This window comes from Erythrolamprus reginae, chromosome Z, assembly GCF_031021105.1.
Source record: "Erythrolamprus reginae isolate rEryReg1 chromosome Z, rEryReg1.hap1, whole genome shotgun sequence".
In the NCBI taxonomy this organism is placed as follows: domain Eukaryota; kingdom Metazoa; phylum Chordata; class Lepidosauria; order Squamata; family Dipsadidae; genus Erythrolamprus; species Erythrolamprus reginae.
In genome coordinates, this window is record NC_091963.1 from 99,235,534 (window position 1) to 99,256,960 (window position 21,427).

The 21,427-nt window shown below is 42.1% G+C and overlaps 1 long non-coding RNA gene across 1 annotated transcript; it reads right to left on the reverse strand.

The window, feature by feature from the left end:
• Positions 1–658: 658 nt before the first annotated feature.
• On the reverse strand, positions 659–18,188 carry LOC139153695 (uncharacterized). The gene is made up of 5 exons (XR_011556870.1): positions 18,109–18,188; positions 17,363–17,472; positions 16,321–16,409; positions 2,447–2,616; positions 659–762 (listed from the first exon to the last, which is right to left on the reverse strand). It is a non-coding gene; the product is annotated as an uncharacterized lncRNA (long non-coding RNA).
• Between the last annotated feature and the right edge of the window lie 3,239 nt (positions 18,189–21,427).

A 21,427-nucleotide genomic window follows, 5' to 3' on the forward strand; every position in this document is an offset into this window, starting at 1 on the left:
AACAAAGGAAAATTCTCCTGTGAAAAGGCAGGTAGGAGGCTTTGAGCTCTGGAACTTGACTGACAAAGCAAACCAATTGAATAGCCCGATTTTTAAACAGGCAAGAGCTAAACCAAGTAAGTTTTAAATTACCCAAGGGTATTCATTCAAAACATCTCAAACCAGATCTGGTTTTCAAGTTTTATTCTGTTACCAGGATGTTCAGCAGCTCATTCTGTTTGAGGAATGTAATGTGAAAAGATACAAAGATTTTATAATTTCTGAAGCAATAAACATAGAGATAGTCTCTCATTAGTCTCAACAGCTTTTAATATAGTTCTATCTCAGATTAAGGACACTAGGACACTAAGAAGTGTCCGCTGCCATTCTTTCACCAATTAATTGAATATTTGGGTAAGAAAGTGAATAATTTTTATCCATCATTTTAGTTTAGCTACTCTATTTGACTATTTTACGGCGTATTGTAATGGAATTCTATGCACAGATATTTGCAACCTATTGCTATATATCAGCCATAATAACAACCATTTTAACCACATGAAATTCAGGTTTTATGCACCTGGTCCAGGAACAGATGCTGTCATAAATGGACATCTCAATAAAGCCTAGAAATGTCTACAGCAATTCTAGATGACAGGGTGCTTTCTTACCATCTGTAAATCTGTGAAATCTTCTCCATAACATTCACAATAGCCTTTCTGCACTTTGGAAACAATAAAGAGAATTCTTGGCACAGTGGGTGATTGTTTGGTTTTGGATTCTCTGCAGAGACAGAAAGAATCATGTATAAGAACTCCCATTTTCCCTTACATAAATCCAAATATCTGCCTTGCTTTTTATTCATTACAATGGGGGATTTTGTGCATATCCTATGTTCCTCATCTAGATCCAAAGCTACTTTCTGAATATGAAAATAGGAAGCTTTACTTATCAAAATTTCTAATTTTTTTCCATCTGAGCACATGGTGAGGATAAATACTACTAGAGGTAGAATTCTTCCTTGCTTCTAAACCACATATGAAGTTTGGGTTATGTTTATTGTGTTTAAATCTTTCCTAAATAGACTTTATTCCTTCCCCAATTCCAATACATACTTGAATTGGGTTCAAATATCTTCGAGACCGCCTTCTGCCGCACGAATCCCAGCAACCGGTTAGGCCCCAGAGTTGGCCTTCTCTGGGTCCCATCGACTAAACAATGTCGGCTGGCGGGACCCAGGGGAAGAGCCTTCTCTGTGGCGGCCCCAACCCTCTGGAACCAGCTCCCCCCAGAGATTAGGATTGCCCCCACCCTCCTTGCCTTTCGTAAACTCCTTAAAACCCACCTATGCTGTCAGGCATGGGGGAACTGAGACATCTCCCCTTGGCCTATGTAGTTTTATGTATGGTATGTTTGTGTGTATGCTTTTTAAATAATGGGTTTTTATATTTTTAATAAAGTATTAGATTTGTTATTGTATATTGTTTTATTGCTGCTGTGAGCCGCCCCGAGTCTGTGGAGAGGGGCGGCATACAAATTAAATAATAATAATAATAATAATAATAATAATAATAATAATAATAATAATGTAACATATTCTTGATAATGAGAAATATAATTGAGAAGAATTCTTGAACATTTAAAGAAATGGTTGGAATTTCCTACATCAAAAGGAGAAAAAATAACTGAATCTTGTGGAGAAAATTAGGAGCAGCCATTTCTCCCAGCAATGGTGAACTCCATAAATGTTAGACCAAATCCCAGTCCACATACAGGACTTCCTATTGGGAAAAAAAGATGCTAAGGAATAACCAATGGTCAGTCAGGGACCACACAATTCTGTTAAAATTCTTGAATGTCTTGTGGCTTGTAATATCCTAAATAATTTTTACATTTTATTTGGATGGTAATTCCAGTAGTTAAGCTAATAAGTTGTTATTTGAAACTCTATTATTTTGTAGCGTCACTTTTGTCATGCATGCTCTATATAAAGATTTGTATAAACCGTTGTGTAAGATCAACAAAGGGGAAACATCAATATACTTTACTAGATATGGAGAAGATAGGAATATTATATATGTTAACCACTTTGAATTGTTTATAAAAATAATAAAGATGGGATAACATTTAATAAACAACAAATCTCCAGTAAGTTTAAATTACTGTATGTAATGCGTCACTAATATAGTTTGATATTTTATAAAAGATCAAAAACTATAGTTAAATAAAACTGTAGCAACAGAAGGACTACATGTAACAGGGTTTGGATTTTTATTATCAAGTTTCACTTAAGCTTCACTATTCAGTTATTCCTTCTCTGTTTCAAGGGATTGTTTTTGGCATTAAATGTCCTTCATCAATTTGTGCTTTTTGCCCTTCTAAATTTGTAAAAATGGACTAGGGGTTAATTATGACAAATGAAATTCCAGAGAGGAGCAAAGACTTGGCTGTATCTGAACCACTCTACCTGCAATAGATGCCCAATCCATGCTTTCCCTAAAGGTGGATGAACTTGTGTGCATTACAGTGTGCCAATCTCTGATATATTCAACTGTAGAAAGCCAGAAGATGAAATTCTACTATGCTCCCTTTATTTGCCATGGTCTTCAATTTTCATCAATGGTGGTCTCAGCCATGCTACAAGAAATGAAAGATAGAGTGAAAAGGGAGAAACAACTTTTGGCAGCTATCAAAATACAGTGGTACCTCTACTTACAAATTTAATTTGTTCTGTGACCAGGTTCTTAAGTAGAAAAGTTTGTGAGAAGAAGCAATTTTTCTCCCATAGGAATCAATGTAAAAGCAAATAATGCGTGCGATTGGGGAAACCACAGGGAGGGTGGAGGCCCTGTTTCCTCCCAGGAGATTCCTAGAGAGGTCCCATGGAGGCTTCCCCCCGCCTTTTCTGGCCATGTTTCCTCCCAGGAGATTCCTAGAGAGGCCCCATGGAGGCTTCTCCCCGCCTATTCCGCCCTGTTTCCCCCCAGGAGATTCCTAGAGAGGATCTAGAGAGGCTTCTCTCTGTCTTTTCTGGTTGTTTCCTCCCAGGAGATTCCTAGAGAGGCTCCACCGAGGTTTTTCTCCACCTATTCTGCCCTATTTCCTCCCAGGAGATTCCTAGAGAGGCTCTACAGAGGCTTCTCCCCGCCTATTCTGCCCTGTTTCCTCCCAGGAGATTCCTAGAGAGGCCCCATGGAGGCTTCTCCCTGCCTTTTCCAGTTACAGTTTCAGAGGCTCGGGTTTGTAAGTGGAAAATGGTTCTTGAGAAGAGGCAAAAAAAATCTTGAACACCTGGTTCTTATCTAGAAAAGTTCGTAAATAGAGGCGCTTATAGGTAAAGATACCACTGTATAAGAAGCTATATAGATATCAATTTAGTTTTGGTTTGGAAGAAAGATGAGAGGAAATCAGAAAAACCAAACTCTACCTCTTCTCTTTAAAATCAAGTAGTGAGCTCTCTCAGGCTGGGGTTGTTGCTAAAGCAGCCAACTCTGCATGAAACAGCTGAGCAAGCTAGTGCAGGTGACCGTTACTTAAACACTGTGCAACAAGACGATTATTATATTAAAACAACAGTCTGCCTCATGAGTAGGCACAGTGCCATCACTAAGCCAATACAGCATTGTTAGTGAGCGGGACACTATCCAAGGCTGGCAGCCACAATAGCATATCTCCAGAGAACAGGAGATGGGCTTCAGCTTTGTTAGGCATACAATGAAAATCCATCAGCAGATCCAGATATTAACAAACATTTAAACATTTCCCAGAAGAGGTAGCCACTGTGATAAGGAGAAGCTGGATAGGCAAAACAATTCTAAAATTCCCAATAGTGAAAATTCCAGATTTTCACTGGAATTAAGAGGGGACTTAAAATATAGAGCCTCGGGCGAATCAACAGTGGTAAGCTTATTCATCATTAATTCTCACAAAAGGTTCTCTAATCATTTTTCTTGCTTGCTTTCACCAAATCTTTCCTAAGTTCTTTGGTTATTATCACTTAACCGAAAGGGTGTTTTCAACTTCATCCACTTATTTTTCTTGCTATGATGCCAAGTTAAACTGCTGTTTGTTCAAGACATAATGTCACTGTAGTTACCATTTCATTATCAGCCATTCACTCTGACAGGTCAAAATGAACTGTCAAGAGTGATGTTTTCCAAGCAATACAACTTCATGGACAAACATTCCGGTTGGCATTCTGGTTGGAGGAGGAATTTGACCAGAAATTGCAATCTGGTTACTCCACCTCCCCATTTTGTTTTTCTCCTTTCCAGCAGATTTGCTGAAGAGGAAAAATAAATGTGGCCCAATATTTCAATTCTCCAACAAATATGGAGAAAGAAGGTGAATTTTCTTATTCCAGGAGACACAGAACTTTAGCTTGTTGCCACATGCTCTACATGGGGCTACCCTCGAAGAGTGCTCAGAGACTATAACTGGTCTAGAATGCAGTTGTGCAAGCTGTTGTGGGTTCACCTAGGTACACCCACATTACACCAATCCTCCGTGAACTGTACAGACTCCCTATTAGTCTCTGGGCACAATTCAAGGTGTTGGTCATTATCTTTAAAGCCCTACATGTCTCAGGTTATCTTCGAGACTGCCTTCTGCCACATAACTCCAGAGTTGGTCTCTTCAGGTCTCGTCACTAAACAGTATCCTGCAAGATACCTGGGACAGCTAGAGTCAGCAAGCCATCGAAAGGCATTTGCTCTTTTACGGTGCCGTGCGCTTCCATCCGCCATTTTGTACGGCAAGTACAAGGGAACTCCAGCCACTGAAAGATTTTGCCCTTGTGGCTCAGGAGAGGTGGAGACTGAGGGACACATGCTCCTGAGATGCTCCTTTTACACTGACATTAGGAGAAAGCATATTCTACCACTTATTGAGGGATATCCTGGCCGCTCGGACGTTGCCTATCTCTGGTGGTTGCTTGGGGATGAGCAGGCCAGGATTATGGCACAGGTGGCCAGATTCTGCGCAGCAGCAGCGGAGATTCGTCGCACATGTGTGCCTTCATAGTGAGATATGTACATCTCTTGTATAGTTACAATGGGTCAATCTTGGTTGCTCAGCCAAAAGTCCTGTTTCCTGTTCTTTTTCCTTTTAATTATTATTAATATTATATTGATGGTCTTTGACCGTAAATAAAATTTTATTATTAGTAGTAGTATCAGATGGAGGGCCCATGGGGGAGGGCCTTCTCTGTGGTTGCCCTGGATCTTTGCAACCAGCTACCTCTGGAAGTCAGGATTGCCACCACATTATTGGCCTTCTGAAAAGTGGTTAGGACCATCAATCTCGCGGTTGTAATCGGTGAGTTCCAGCCATGGAATACGTATGGGTTTAAAATTGTTGTTAAGCCACCCAAAGTCCTTTGGGAGTTGGGTGGCATATAAATTTAATAAAATAAAATAAATAAAAATCAATACTCCCATCAGAGTACCAACTTTCCTGATCTCATTTTAGAAGCAATGGTCTTCTGAAGCAGTGTGTTTTCTTTCCGTTTCAAAGAGAGAGGGGGGAAACATGTTACAGGGGAGTGAGGAAAAGGGTTGATTTTGAATGAAATTGCTTCCTTCTGAAGCCTTTTCTTACTTTCAGAGTACCGTATATACTCGAGTATAAGCCGACCAGAGTATAAGCCGAGGCACCATTTTTTGGCACAAAAACTGGGAAAACTTATTGACCCGAGTATAAGCCGAGGTTAGAAAATGCAGTGGTTACTGGTAACTTATAAAAATGGAAACCAATAAAATTACATTAAATGAGACATCGGTAGATTAAATGTTTTAGAATATTTATTTTAAAGAGGGTAAACAATATTTATTTCAAAGTGGGTAAATAAAAGCAATCTGATATTTACAATAAATTAAATAAAATTAAATAAATTAAAAAGTAAAAAAAGTAGTTCAATCAGCAACCAAGCTAAAACCTATGAGTGAAAATCCCTCAAAACAGTATTTTAGAGACTTAATTTTTCTCTCTATAATCCAATGATAAAGTAGAGAGAAGAACAAAACAATATTTTTTCAAATTCAAATTGCACAATAATTTCACAAAATTCTTTTTCCCATCTAAGAATAAAAGATTTTCAGAGACATAAAAATTGCATAACATTCTACCAAACTACCCCAAGCCATGCAGCCAAGTTAATTACTGAGTAAATTTATGTACAGGATTGCATATTAAATCAACTCTTTATTCTGAGTTAAGCCTTACAGATTTCAATAGGACTTACTTACAGGCAACTGCACAGATGGACTGCAGTTTTAAGCATATCTATCAGCAAGTTCCCAAAAAACTGAGACTTATTCTGAGGTAAATCCACACAGAAATAACAATAGATTTAAATCCAAGAGGTAAATATTAATATTATTTAACACTAAAACTTAATGCTAAGTGAGTACAGAAATGCTAAACATCTTAAGTATTCATGAATCTCTGGAGTAGAAGAAAGCAGCATAATGTATCTTATTTTTACAATCTACTGGCAGGCTAAAATTAGTACGATTGTATATTACTTGTACCATAACAAATCTACAGAATGAATCCAACAAAGCCCTTAAAAAGTACTCAATTCCTTTTTCTTTTTCTTCTACCCTTCTTCCTTCTCTCTCTCTCTCTCTGTCTCGCTCTCTGTGTCTCTTGAGAGAGGGGGGGGAGGGAGGGGGGAACTTTATCAAAGTTCTATAGAAAGGAGACTTTTAAAAAAAGCAGAGAGAGAACTTACCTCAAAATCTAATCAGGGAATTAGTGCAGTAATTGTACAAGCTGGAAACTTTGCTGGACCCGGGGAAGGGAAGGCAGCTAGCTGCAAGACAGGAGCTCCAAGAGGGAAGTAAAAGGGGGCTCCGAGTGACGCAGCAAAGTTGCCAGCCAACTTCTCTGACCTTGTAATCCTCGTGGCCGAGGTTTTGCAGGCGCTGTTTGCCTGAGGGGGGCCGGATTTCCACGCCGCCGGCCGGGGGCTCCTTCGGGGTTGCCTCCGCCGGAGAGTGCTGTTGCTGGGGCTCCTGGTGGTCCCGAGATGGGGCGCGGCGGGCTCCGCGCTGCCCCACGCTGAGCGCCGCGAAGTCCAACGTCTTGCTCTCGAAGGCGCCCTCCACGTTGCAGAACATCCCGCCATACTTCTGGCGGGGCACTTGGTCGGCGGTGCCCGGGCGCGCCAGGTAGACGGGCAGATTTTCCTCCCCTGCCGCCGCGGGATCCGGCCGCTCCCGGCCTCTCCGCCCGCTGTGAGAAGACATGGCCGGGAGTCACTGGGGTAAGTCAAGCCGGCGACTCCGTCTGCGAGGCAGAGAAAGAAGGGCGGACGGGCGGGAGACTTCCCGGGCGCCGCTGGCTCGGCTCAGGCGCGGAGTGACTGATGACTGAGAGAGAGAGAAAAGGAGCGCCTGCTGAGAGGGAGATATTCAGAATCTATCTTGAAAGCAGCCCATCTTGAACTACTATCTATCTATCTATCTATCTATCTATCTATCTATCTATCTATCCATCTATCTATCTATCTATTCGATTTTTATGCCGCCCTTCTCCTTAGACTCAGGGCGGCTTACAACATGTTAGCAATAGCACTTTTTAACAGAGCCAGCATATTGCCCCCACAATCCGGGTCCTCATTTTACCCATCTCGGAAGGATGGAAGGCTGAGTGATGAGATTTGAACCGCTGACTTTCAGATCTACAGTCAGCTTCAGTGGCCTGCAATACAGCACTCTACCTGCTGCGCCACCCCGGCTCTTAACTACCGTGTTTCCCCGATAGTAAGATACCCCCGATTGTAAGACGTATCGGGGGTTTCAGGGGGGTCGGCTAATATAAGCCGTACCCCGAAAGTAAGACATATGTCTTACTTTCGGGGAAACACGGGGGTATTGCCGGGGAGGGGGGAGCCGTTCCCGGAGGGCTCTTCTTGCCCGGGGTTTTCTTACGCGCCTTGCCCGCCGCCGCGCCCCGGCCTTTGCCCGGGGAGCCCCACTCGCCGGCCGAGCCTTGCGCGGGGCTGTGGCGTGGAGCGGCTGGCGAGCGGCAGCGGTCCATTTTCAGGCTGCCCAGGATCTCCGCCTCGGGGAGGTCTTCGGCATCGCTCAGCGAGCCCGTGGACATGGCCTCGGGACGGCGGGGGCAGGGAAAGGGAGTCGACCCGCCACCCGGGGACCCCTGCTAAGCCTTCTGCGCCTGACTCGGCGAGGCGAGAGGGAAGAAGGAGAAGCGCAAGTGGATGCGGAGCGCCCGGGAGGCATTTATCCACCCGGGAGGCATTTATCCGTCCTTCGCTTTGACGGCGCTGGTCCGAAGCGAGCCGAGCGGGCGGCGGCTTGCAGCGAAGGCGCTCGTCCCAGCAACCGAGTCCTGCCGAGGCTCGACTGCAAGCGGCCAGCGGGCGGCGGCTTGCAGCGAAGGCACTCATCCCAGCAACCGAGTCCTGCAGAGGCTCGGCTGCAAGCGGCCGGCGAGGCCGACCGGCTCCGAGGTTGCTGGGACGAGCGCCTTCGCTGCAAGCCGCCGCCCAGGAGAGTCTCCCTTACGCAGCCTGGTGCCAGCTGGCGGTGGCGTGCTGCGCCCAGAGCTTGGGCCACCCGGCGGGCAAGATGGCGGCCCTGGCCAAAGCGGCGCGGTTCTGGCTGCGGCACGAGCGGGAGCTCTGACTGCGGCAAGGCAGACTGAGAGGCGCTCGGAAGAGGGAGTCAGGGCTGCCTCTGTGGCGGGTTGAAAAGCAACGGGACTGTGGGGAGAGGAGTCCTTTAAGGGCTGGGAGAGGACGGTTTACAGCTCGCGATGTCGCGTTAACCTTACGGGTGTCTCGCGCTCTTCCCGCCGCGGCTTCTTTTACGATCCGAAGGAGGGAGCGAGCGAGCTGAGCCCTCTTTCGCCTCAGGACTGCAACTCAGTACTGGTTGGGGGAAAAGGGAGGGGCGGAGAATTCGGGCCAGAGGAGGCCGCGATTGGCTCCAGGGCCTTTAGGAGGTGGGAGGGGAGGAACCAATCGGAGGTGACGTTTAAGATCTGTGGAAGAACCACAGAGAAAAACTAGAACGGAGGGAAATAAATCCTTCTCCCTCACATTTCTTGTGCAGTGGAGGACTCTTCTCCATTTTGCGGATTGGATGGCAATCTCCGGAGCGGTCAGCAAGATCAGGGAGCGGGAATGGCGGCGGGGGGTCGGGCCGAAAACGAGCCGGCCCCGGTGCCCGGGACAATATAAGACATACCCCGAAAGTAAGACATAGTGGGGCTTTTGGGGATAAAAAGAAAGTAAGACGCTGTCTTACTTTTCGGGAAACACGGTATGCAGTTAAACATCAAGAGTTGACCTCAGGAAATGCTCCATGCTATTTTGTATTGTCATAAAATATTTTATAAAGTATTTTTGTCATAAAGTATTTTATAAAGTTTGTCAAATTTCAAGTCCATGGGACCCTGGATTTTGGACACATCTGTAAGTTAACCTATTTAAACTATCTTGATTCAAAAAATGTTGTCCAGTGAGGCATCATTTTCATCAATTAAAGATTACAGGAACAAGAGCTTTAGTACTCCGTTCTATGGATGAGTTTAGCCAGGCAGCCCTTATACTGTATTGGCAAATACTTTATTGTTCTGACCTGCCATCTCCTGGTAAAATTAAAATACTACATTATTTTCACAGAGAAGAGAAAAATATCTACTTATTGTATATCACAAAGTATACTAAACTCTCCCTTCAGATAAACTTTTCTCCTAATCACTTATTCTTTTTCCCCTAGAAGATTTCACTTTATTTTTCAATTGAATTGTACAACATATATGTTATTTTAAAGGCTAAAAAATTCTGACGTGCTTTATTTTGGTCTGATTTTTCTATATCTCTAAACCTGGAATTTTAACAAGGGTGTGTAAACTTTTTGACATCCATTGTAAAAGTCATTTGCCCCTCACTGCTTCTAAAATATTTTAACTTTCCAACTTAACCTCTACACCTGGGATTTCCAGACAAACTCTCATGGAACAACTAACTCAGCTTATCTTTTTTAAGATCATCCAAATCAAGGGGCATTTTAAATAATCAATAAAAATGATTAAAATGGAAAAATATGCCAAATTTGAAGACAAAATTTTATCATAAAATAACAGTGTTAAAATCATAAGATTTTAATCGTAATAATATAAAAGTATTTCAGAATGCAAAAAGATTTTTATCTTTTTATCACTGTAGGAAGTTAGTTCCCACTCCTATTTAGAATGAAATACTCTAAGAAATATTAAAAAGGGTCTGGCACTCAATTTTTAAACTACAAAGAGAAAAGCTGATAATGCTCTTAATAGTCTTTCAGTGCAACATTGTGATATAGCAGAAACCTAATCAATTTATGCAGTACAGTGATCCCTCGATTTTCGCGGCTTCAAACTTCGCGAAACGATATACCACGGTTTTTCAAAAAATATTAATTAAAAAATACTCCACGGGTTTTTTTCTATACCACGGTTTTTCCCACCCGATGACGTCATACGTCATCACCAAGAGTCACTTCTCTGTCTCTTTCTCTTTCTTTCCTGTCATTCTCTGCTTCAATCATTTTCTCATTTCTCTTTTTTTCTCCCCTTTTTTCTATCATTTCTCTCTCTCTTCCTTCCACTCTTCTCTCTCTCTCTTTCTTCCTCTCTCTCACTCTCTTCCTTCCTTTCTCATCTCTTTCTTTCTTTCTTTCCTTCTCTCTCTTTCTCTATCTCTCCCCCTCTTGCTCTCTCTCTTTTTCTCACTTTCCCTCTCTCGTGCACCCACCAGCCTCCGGAGAATGCCTGTCCCGCCTCTCTTGCAGCAGAGGAGAAAGAGAGGTGGAGCGGGCGAACGGGCGAGCGGCGAGCGAGCGAGCGCGCGGGCGAGCGGTGAGCGAGCGGGCGGGCGGGCGGCGGGCGGGCGGGCAAGTGGTGGGCAGGCGAACGGGTGAGCAGCGAGCGAGCGAGCGGGCGGGCGAGCGGCGGGCGGGCAGGCGGGTGAGTGGCGAGCGAGCGGGTGGGCGAGCGGCGGGCGGGCAAATGGGCGAGCGGCGAGCGAGCGGGTGGGCGAGCGGCGAGCGGACGGGTGAGCGGCGGGCCAGCGGGCGAGCGGCGAGCAAGCGGGCGGGCGAGCGGCGGGCGGGCGGGCGGGCGAGAGGCGAGGAGGCCGGAGGCGCTGGGGGGGTGGCCGACATTAAAAACAACCATTGCCAGCCTCCGAACTTTCGTCACTCCCCGCCTCCACCTGCAAGCACTTGCGCGGCCATGGAAAATGGGCGCGCATGCGCAGATGGTGTTTTAACTTCCACGCCGCTACATCACGGAAAATCGATTTTCGCGGGAGGTCTTGGAACGTAACCCCCGCGAAAATCGAGGGATCACTGTAGTTGATTCTAAAACCCTTTACTTCCGGTTTGTGCTCACACTTGTACATGCAATGGTTCTGCATCTATGGAGGCCACAGTGAAATTTTATGGACAAACTAATGGCTCGTGGCTCACAGATTATTCACTAATGATGTTCATGATCAACATTTCACTTACTCTTAATAGCCCCTGCCTTCCTCAATAGCCCATAGCAGATGTCAGCACTTCAAAGATAAAGAGATAGGTAGGTTTATTCATAAGCAAATATCCTCACCCAGGAGCCAACAAAGGTAAGATTGGCTCTCTACCCATCCAACAACAGAACTCATCACATGGCACCTGGGGAGATTACATTACTTAGCAAGATTCAACTGAGATTGGGATTCAAGACACTACAAAGTTACTCTTGCAAGGCTCTCTGTCAACCAATCAGAATATATTTCTTACACAAGAACAGGAAATTCCAAGGTGGGGCCCACCATTTAAACCATCCTCTCCACCATTAAAAACCATCTTTCCAATCATCCATCACATTCCCAGTGTCTTTCTCCCCACTTGGAAATGAACCCAGATGGACATTTCTTCCAACATGACATTAAAAACTAAAAATATTAATACTATATTGCATGGAGAAAAATATATTTTCAAATGACCCTTGCGATTACATCACAAGCAACTGTGTCCTCTTCGCTGACGATGTAAAACTCTTCAACACCACCGATAGCACAACTACTATCCAAAAAGACCTGAACTCTGTTTCTGAGTGGTCTACACATGGCAATTCCAAATCTCAACTAGCAAATGCTCTGTCCCACACATTGGGAAGAAGAATCTGAACTCCAAATACCAATTGAATAATCAAATTATCACAGATAATCCCCACTCGGTTAAAGACCTCGGTATACTAATAACAAAAGATTTAGGTGCCAAAGCCCACTGCTACAACATAGCCAAGAAGGCTTCAAAAGTTGTAAACCTAATCCTACGTAGCTTCTGCTCTGGCAATCTCAAACTACTTACCAGAGCTTACAAAACTTTTGCCACAGCCATCCTCAAATACAGCTCATCTGTTTGGAACCCATATCGCATCTCAGACATTAACACCCTTGAAAATGTCCAAAGATACTTCACCAGAAGAGCCCTTCACTCCTCCACTCGAAATAGAATACCCTACGAGACTAGACTTTCAATCCTGGGCCTAGAAAGCTTAGAACTAAGACGCCTTAAACAAGATCTAAGTACTGCCCACAAGATCATATGCTGCAACGTCCTGCCTGTCGGCGACTACTTCAGCTTCAACCACAACAACACAAGAGCACATAACAGATTTAAACTTAATATTACCCAGGCCAAACTTGACTGAAAAAAATATGACTATGAGTTGTCGAAGCGTGGAACTCATTACCGGACTCCATAGTGTCATCCCCAAACCCCCAACACTTTACCCTTAGATAATCTACAATTGACCTATCCAGATTCCTAAGAGGTCAGTAAGGGGCAAGAACAAGTGCACTAGAGTGCCTTCCGTCCCCTGTCCTATTGCTCTCCTATATCTCCTATACCTTTCTTCTATTCCTATATCTCTTCTTCTATTCTTTCATTGATATGTTCTATTACTATATCTTCTTTTCTATTCTTTCATAGATATATTTTACTATGAGTATCTCCTCTATAACCTTCATCATGTATTTTACTACGTATATATATACCCACTAAAACCCTCATTGTGTATTGGACAAAATAAAAATAAAAAATAAAAAATCTAATTAAAGCAAATATTGAAGGAGACAATTATATTTCCTTCATAAGATTATAAATCTGGCCCACTCCTAAAAAGGTGTTGCACTTTTAAGCGAATATGATTTAGTATTTAGTTTTTAAACTTATACACCGCTTTACAGTGCTCTCTAATCGGCTTACAGAGAGTAAGCATATTGCCCCCAACAATTTGGGTACTCATTTTACTGACCTTGGGAAGCTGACTCAACCTTGAGCCTACTGAGACTCGATCTGCCAAACTCCTGACAGCTGGTGATCAGAAGAAGTAGCTTACAGTACTGCACTCAAACCACTGCACCACCAAGGCGCATGATGGGGCTTCTTATAAGGCAATCGTAACTTTGAGACCATTCATGGAGATAAAAGTGGCTTTTAAGTAACTTGATGCTCCATAGGTCCACTTTCAATTGATCCCAGGAACAAACTGTTGTGGTTCCGTCTGAGGCCCCTCAGGGAACGGCTGATCTTCTGTCGGTTTCCAGCTCAGAAGGAGAGGCTGAGGAACAGGAGGTGCAGGCAGACGAGGAGGAGGAATCCCAGGCTGAAGAAGAGGGAGGACAGCCAGAGTCCCACCAGGGGGAGCTCTCCCCAGCAAGCAGCCTGGATTCCTTAGAGGAAAATGCACAAGCCATAATTGATCTGCGACAGAGAAGAGCTACTCAGAGACGAAATCAATTGGCTAAGTACTTTCAGCATTAAAGAGGCAACAGCTGGGTTTGGGTGTGGTGCTCTTTGGAAAGGCTAAAAGGCAGACCCACCCTTCCTGGCTTGTGGAGTTTTATCTTTGAGAGTCTTGGGACCTGGCTGTGAACTTTGGCGTCTTGGAATCCTGGTTTGTGCCTTTGACTATTGAAACCTTGGGGGGGGGTGCCAGCAAGAAGCTTGCTGTATTGTCTGGACATCAGGACTCTGCTGTAACGTATTATAGCCTGTCTGTTGGGAAGAACAGGTTTTCCTCTGTGTTTATTTTTTCCAGCTATAAAATACTTTTGGCTTTTACCAGAGTGTCTGGCTGTTTTTTCCAGTTGGTGTTGAGGTCTGGGGGAACCCAGACAGAACACAAACCAGGAACCAATCTTTCTGATATAAAATTGAAATAATATCATTTGAATATATCTATGCCTTTACATACTGTACCATAGAAGATTTATTTATTTATTTGTTTGTTTGTTTTGTCCAATACACAATAATACACAATGAGGGTTATAGAGGATATAATCAGGCAGAATGTATTAAAGGGGGAATAGAGGAGAAAATAAAGGAGTGAAATATAACTATGAGAGAATAGCAGAAAAAGATATAGGTATAGAAGAGAAGATATAGGAGATATAGGAGAAAAAGACCTCATGGTCCATCTAGTCTGCCTTTATACTATTTCCTGTATTTTATCTTAGGATGGATCTATGTTTATCCCAGGCATGTTTAAATTCAGTTACTGTGGATTTACCAACCATGTCTCCTGGAAGTTTGTTCCAAGCATCTACTACTCTTTCAGTAAAATAATATTTTCTCACGTTGCTTTTGATCTTTCCCCCAACTAACCTCAGATTGTGTCCCCTTGTTCTTGTGTTCACTTTCCTATTAAAAACACTTCCCTCCTGAACCTTATTTAACCCTTTAACACATTTAAATGTTTCATTCAAGTCCCCCCCATTCCCGTCTTTCCTCCAGACTATACAGATTGAGTTCATTAAGTCTTTCCTGATAAGTTTTATGCTTAAGACCTTCCACCATTTTTGTAGCCCATTTTTGGACCCGTTCAATTTTATCAATATCTTTTTGTAGGTGAGGTCTCCAGAACTGAACACCGTATTCCAAATGTGTCTCACCAGCGCTCTATACAGTGGGATCACAATCTCCCTCTTCCTGCTTGTTATACCTCTAGCTATGCAGCCAAGCATTCTACTTGCTTTCCCTACCGCTTGACCGCACTGTTCACCTATTTTGAGACTGTCGGAAATCACTACCCCTAAATCCTTTTCTTCTGAAGTTTTTGCTAACACAGAACTGCCAATGCAATACTCAGATTGAGGATTCCTTTTCCCCAAATTTACATAGAGAAATGACATTTACATAGAGAAATGAATGGAAGGGTAGTACACTATCTTCATATATTGGAGACATGATCATTGAAGCCACATAAAATTTTTCATGATCATAATCATTATGAGCCACAAAAAGTTTCCCTGGAGTCTCTGGAAATTAAACTATATGAAAAACCAACTCACTCTCCAAACAATATCACAAACTGGATTCCTTTCTAGGAAAGACTAATTAACCTTCCTCAACTTGGTAAACACCAGAAGTTCTATGCTGGAAGCCCAGAATTCCCAAACAACTAGTATAGCTGAATTCTGAAACATTAATATTGAGTATCCTGGGATAAAAATATGACATCAAATTGGGGAAAACTGGAATGGAGCCACAATATAGGTGAAACTCGAATAATTAGAATATTATGCAAACGTACATTTATTTCATTACTGTAACTTAAAAGGTGAGACTTAATATATGAGAGATATTTATAACATGCAAGGCAAGATAGTTCAAGCCGTGATTTATCATAATTGTGAGGATTATGGGGTACAGCTCATGAAAACCCCATATTCCTCATCTCAGAAAATTAGAATATTACATGCAATCAATAAAAAAGGATTTTACATAGAACAATATCGGACTTCTAAAAAGTATAAGCATGCATATGTGCTCAGTACTTTGTTTGGGCCCCTTTTGCAGCAATTATTGCATCCATGCAGCCTGGCATGGATGCTATCAGCCTGTGGCACTGCTGAGGTATTATAGAAGATCAGGATGCTTCAATAGCAGCCTTCAGCTCTTCTGCATTGTTCCATGTCATGACTCTCATCTTTCTCTTGGCAATGCCCCATAGATTCCCCTATGGAGCAAGGAGAAATTCCATGGCACCGAAGCATTGGTCACACTCTCTCTCCCACTTATAACTTTTATGTACACTGAGATCTTATGCACCCAAAGGTAAATTCCTTGTTTGTCCATTCACACTTAGCCAATAAGGAATTCTATTCTATTCCTAAACTTACCCTGCAAATCCAGCCGAGGTATAAAACTGAGTTTCTGCAGAATTAGCTCTAATTCATACAAAAATCCTAGAAATTGTTTTCTTTATGCCTAGCTACATTATGATGGCAGCTTTCCATTTTAAAATACTTCAGTTAAGAAATAGGTCCATTATACTCACTCCTTCAAGTTATTTGGCTGTACTCATAATATCATCATCTTTCCTTGTCCAATTGATATAGCTGTTATGCTCATGACCATCCAGTGAAGCTGAAAATTAAATGAGATATTATTCTCTACGTATCATGACTTACTAACAATAATTTTATCATCACTTTAAATGTACACTAATCAGCATACATTAAAATGAAATTTCATTGCACACAGCTCTCAAAAGGTCACTAGCTCCAATATACACTACATAATGTGCCAACATATAAATAAGTCAACATACATACATACATACATGCATACATACATACATACATACATACATACATACCTTGTTTACCCCAAAATAAGACAACCCCTGATAATAAGCCCAATCAGGCTTTTGAATGCATTGCAATAAAGCCAAGGGCTTATATCAGGGTCTTATTTTCAGGGAAACACATAACATACATACATAATTATGCATACACCCATATATGTTAGATGACACAGAGAAACAGTACAATCTAGTTCAGATGTATACATGTACATGGCAAGAAAAAATGGCAAAAATGTTGTTACAGAATCTGGTGGTCCTGCTAGAAATACTTTGAAACCTCTTCCCAGAAACAGACCGAAAAATTTGGGGGGGGTTGTCTCTAACAATGCTTTGAGCTCTAAGCACATAGTGATTATAAGCAGTATCCTGAATATCAGGAAGCGAGCTTCCTATAATCCTCTTGGCTGTTCTTACTACTCACCATGTGATGACTTTGGCAACCAAGACAGACACTGCCTGCCTTGAACAAATGTCACAGTGGGTTTTCATACATTGCACTAAGCTACAAACTTCATTCTTGGTCTAGCACAATGTATTCATCCAGTATAGCTTATTAACCACCAGGATTTTTAAAAATACAACAAAATATTCTGGCTTGACATGGTTTACAAACTCAGCTTAATCCTAGGAAATATTAGATAGTAATTAAAAGGGTTTAGTTGATTAAATGGGAGAACTAGAATAAGCTTTTAATATCAACTGATTCTGGGAAGCAAAAACAAAAGGAAAATACCATTGTCCTTTGTTATATTTGTTGATTTTCGTTCACTATTAAACTGCTACAGAATAAGGGGTTTTGTTGCTATGAGTATGCAAAACAACTTCAGCCTAGCAAGCCACTTCCTGGAGAAATACAAACATACATACAAATCAGGAATATTGCAGCATTCTAAAGAATGTAACTATTTTAGCCATAATATAATCCTAGAGAGGGAATAAAATATAAATGAATTTATAATTGCTATAAAGATCAGAATGCAAAGTTGCTGATACACGATGTTAAAAACTTTCCATTTATAGCATAAAGTCTCAAAAAATACTAGATCACACACTCACTGGTAGATCATACACTCATTTAATCTGTAAGTACAGTCGAGCAATTAGAAGCAAACAAGTTCTTGGAAGGTGATAATTAGGCGGTAATTCACGGAGTGAGGTGGGGGATATCAATATTTCAAGGAATTTACGATAGCTTTAAACTGAAATGGCAAAATGTGCTTGCCTCTCATCTTGCAAACATTTTAATTAAAAGAAAAAGGGAAACGCATCTAATAAATCACTGATGCATTTAACAATTTCATCAGAACATAAGCCATAGTGATTACTAGCAGCAACCCTATTTGTCTTAACTTGTAAAAAAAATATAAAGGGGGAAATTATTTTTATGTTACTGAAAAGTGATAGCTTTGAACCAAGAATGTCCTATGTTTACAGGTAGCAGTTAACTTTACGATACTTATAAACGAGAGACTTACTTACATATAAAAATTATCTTTCCCGGGTAAACTTCACACCTAATCTGAATTTGCCTTAAGCAGCCAATGAATCAAATTTAAAATTCCTGCTTCTATGATCTGTAGTAATTTGGGGAACTACGGTAGTCGGGAAGGTCCAAAATAGTATGGAAGGGGCGAGGCTTGGAATATTGCAAAGGCACAAAGGAATCGCCACGGAATAGGAAACTCGCTTGACATAGGGGGGGAGATTTCGCTAGACTAGAGAATCCTCGTCCTTATGTGTTATTCTTATTCCCTCTCCATGAAAACGCCTGTGTTTTTAATTTCCTGTGATGGGAATAAATTCAATTCATACCTAACTAGGTGACAAAATAAATTGAGTTGGAAGAAGCGTTAGATGTCTTCTAGTCCAGACCCTTGCTCAAACAGAAGACCCTGTACCATTCCAGGCAAGTGGCTGCCCAGTTTTAAAAGCCTCGAAGTTGAAGCACCCACAACTTCTGAAGGCAGTCTCTCTTTCTCATCCCAACCTACCTCACAGACATTGTTGTGGGGAAAAGAGGAGTGAGAAGGTGTGTTGGATATATTTGCTGCTCTGAGTTCTTTGTAAAAATAATAAAAGAGAAATTAAAATAAATAAAATAAACATGGCACCCATTTCCACTGATTTGTGATTATTTTATATGCAGAATGATAGTTTATCTCTTTGAGGATTATGAGGAAGAGCACATGGTTCATTGACATTGGCTTGAGAAATAACTACTCAATTTAGAAACCAAACATTATTTAGAAGAGAAATAACATGTACTAAATTGCAAACATCAATTTTAAAAGACTATTGGGTTGTAAGGTGAAATTCCTTGTGTGAAGCCCTGAAGCTACAGTGCTACCTCAATACTCAACTGTTTTAAAACTCATCGAATTTTGTACTCAATGCATTTTGACAAGAAAATCCCTGTTCTTGTCATTTGTTTGGTACTTAACATGGAAGCTGTCAGTGTCAGTTGCCTTGAGATTCACTACCCTTTCCAGCCAAAACAAAAGGTGATGCGTTAGTCACACATTAGCTCTTGTCCTGTGCACATCCTCTTGCAGTCTTATCTTAGCTTCTATGGTCATTCTGTGTATTTTTGTGCTCCCCTCCCTCATCAGTATAGATGAAGTGAAGTTTTTATTTAAAAGTATGTATTCGTTTTTAGGTTTATTTTTATCTTTTTACATATTGCCTTTAAAATGTGCATTGTCTTTGATTTGCGGACACATTGAATTTATTTACATTATTCCTTATGAGAAAAATTTGTTTGGTACTTATATTTAGTACTCACTGCGACTCATGGAACCATTCCTTCCTTCCTTCCTTCCTTCATTCATTTGATTTTTTATGCCACCCTTTTCCTTAGACTCAGGGAGGATTACAACATGTTAGCAACAGCACTCTTTTAAAAAGCTAGCATATTGCCCCCACAATCCGGGTCCTCATTTTACCCAGCTCGGAAGGAGGGAAGGCTGAGTCAACCTTGAGCCAGTGATGAGATTTGAACCGCTGACCTACAGATCTACAGTCAGCTTCAGCGGCCTGCAGTACAGCACTCTACATCACTCATAAGGTGATGGTCAAAAAAGGAAAAAAGAGCAGGAAACTACAGATCAATCAGCCTAGCATCAATACTAAGGAAGATATTGGAAAAGATAATAAAAAACAGGTCTGCCAACACCTAGAAATGAGTAAAGTAATAATTATAAGTCAGCACTAGGGGTGGGCTTCTCCCGGAGCAGGGGAGTTGCTGTCCCAGTAGCGGAAATGGAGCTGTAGCATCGCTCCAGCTGACTGGTGATGCGCAGAAGCAAAAAATAGTTGAAAATGGCTGAAATCTCATGGTTGTGCGTGTCCTCACACAATATTTCACTTCCTGCACATGCATAGGAAGCAAATCTCACACTGGGTGCACACACCCGACTCCCGCCTGCATGCCCTCGACTGCTGCCTTCCTGCCCACGCCCACTACCCACCCGGAAGCGTCCTGGTAAATTGAGGTAAGTACGGCCCCTCCTAGGTCAGCACAAGTTTGTTAGACTCAGATCATGCCAAACCAAACTTGAATACAGTGACTAAATTACTAGGCCAGCCAAATACTATGGACATAATACAATTAGACTTCAGCAAGGCATTGAACAAAGTAGATTACAACCTAATTCTTGGTAAGCTAGAAAAATGTGGCATAAATAGCATCATCATAGATAGATTAGTAACTGGCTGACAGATTTGTAACTGGCTGATGGTCTTAAGCATAACACTTATCAGGAAAGACTTAATGAACTCAATCTGTATAGTCTGGAGGACAGAAGGGAAAGGGGGATATGATCGAAACATTTAAATATGTTAAAGGGTTGAATAAAATTCAGGAGAGAAGTGTTTTTAATACAAAAGTGAACACAAGAACAAGGGGGCACAATTTGAGGTTAGTTGGGGGAAAGATCAGAAGCAACGTGAGAAAATATTATTTTACTGAAAGAGTAGGTGCTTGAAACAAACTTCCAGCAGACGTGGTTGGTAAATCCACAGTAACTGAATTTAAACATGCCTGGGATAAACCTATAACCATCCTAAGATAAAATACAGGAAATAGTATAAGGGCAGACTAGATGGACCATGAGGACTTTTTCTGCAGTCAATCTTCTATGTTTCTGTTTCTATAAACTACTCAATGAGTAATTCTTAATTGTACTATATCTACATGGGCGGAAGTAAGCAGTGGGTTACCCCAAGGTTCAGTTTTAGGCCCAGGACTCTTCAATATCTTCATAAATGATTTAGATGAAGGAATAGAAGGGGAAATTATGCTATGATATTATGCTCTCAGGAATAGCCAACATCGGGGGTCTGCAACCTGCAGCTTCAGAGCCACATGCAGCTCTTTGGGCCTTCTACTGCAGTTCCCTCTGGCCCTGTCACATCAGAGAGATGAAAGATCTGTCACCCTGTCATGGCGGTGACATGGCCAGAGCCTTAGTGCAGGAGTAAAGAGCCCCTGCATTTGCCTCTGTGCGGCAACAGCATTCTGCCTTCATCGCAATACATTTGCTATTGCCGCCAACAAAGAGGGCTGGGAGAGAATGGGGGAATGGATCTTGCAGGGTGGGGGTCATCCCCAAGCCTGGCTTTTCTCCTCCCTTGTTGGCAGGGCCAAGAGAAAGAAGGGGGCAGCATGTGGAAGCCTTCCCCTCCGAGCATAAAGCACAACAGCCTAGCGGGATGCGGAAACACCCCATTGACCAGTTGGGACATCCTTTAGATCCGCCCCCCCCCCAAATATGTGTGATTGTATTAAGGAGTTTTATGA